Source organism: Centropristis striata, chromosome 5, assembly GCF_030273125.1.
Source record: "Centropristis striata isolate RG_2023a ecotype Rhode Island chromosome 5, C.striata_1.0, whole genome shotgun sequence".
NCBI classification, from domain to species: Eukaryota; Metazoa; Chordata; class Actinopteri; order Perciformes; family Serranidae; genus Centropristis; species Centropristis striata.
Genome location: NC_081521.1, coordinates 3,749,878 through 3,750,761, shown reverse-complemented (window position 1 = coordinate 3,750,761; position 884 = coordinate 3,749,878).

The following is an 884-nucleotide window of genomic DNA, read 5'->3' as shown; positions in this document are numbered from 1 at the left end:
TGCACTGAAGAATAAAACAATATATAACTGTTAACCCTCTGATACGTGATAAACGTGATAAAAACTTTACAGATTGATATTTTTTTCTACTTTTTTCTGCATAAACCTCTTAATCAACTTCCGACCTGTACAAAACTACAAAATGTTTAACCATTTTTGGCCTTTTAACTTTATGGAGTCTTTAAGGGCTATTTTGTCCTTTGAATCCTTTTCATGTCTTTGTTAGTCATTTTGTGTCTTTTTTGGTCATTTGTGTCTTTTTTGTCGTTGTTGGTCATTTTGTGTCTGTTGTTGTGTCTATTTTAGGTATTTTGTGTCTTTTTGGTCATTGTGACTTCTCATTTTGTGTCTTTCTTAGTTATTTTGTGTCTTTCTTAGTTATTTTGTGTCTTTTTTGGGTTATTTTGTGTCTTTTTTTGTCATTTTGTGTCTTTTGTGGGGTTTTTTGGCCATTCTGTCTTCTCATTTTGTGTTTTTTTGTCATTTTGTGTGTTTTTGACTAATTTTGTGTCTCTTTTTTTGGTCATTTTGTGTCTTTTTGAGTTATTTTTTGACTTTCTATATATATATATCGTTATCATCCATCTATCTATCTATCTATCTATCTATCTATCTATCTATCTATCTATCTATCTGAAACAGCTATAATCTTGCACAATATTCTGAATAAAATGAACATAATATTGTGAACAGATCCCTGTTTATCCCGCTGTCCTCTCATCCTTGACACAATAACTGGTCTCCTCTCTGTGAGGACATCAGTGAGTGTCACTGAGCTCCTATTGGCTGCTGCTCGCCTCTATAAAGAGCCGCAGTGGCAAATTCAATCAGATCAACTGCGCGCATCCTCCGGGAACTAGACGGCACCGGGACGCTCCAGCACA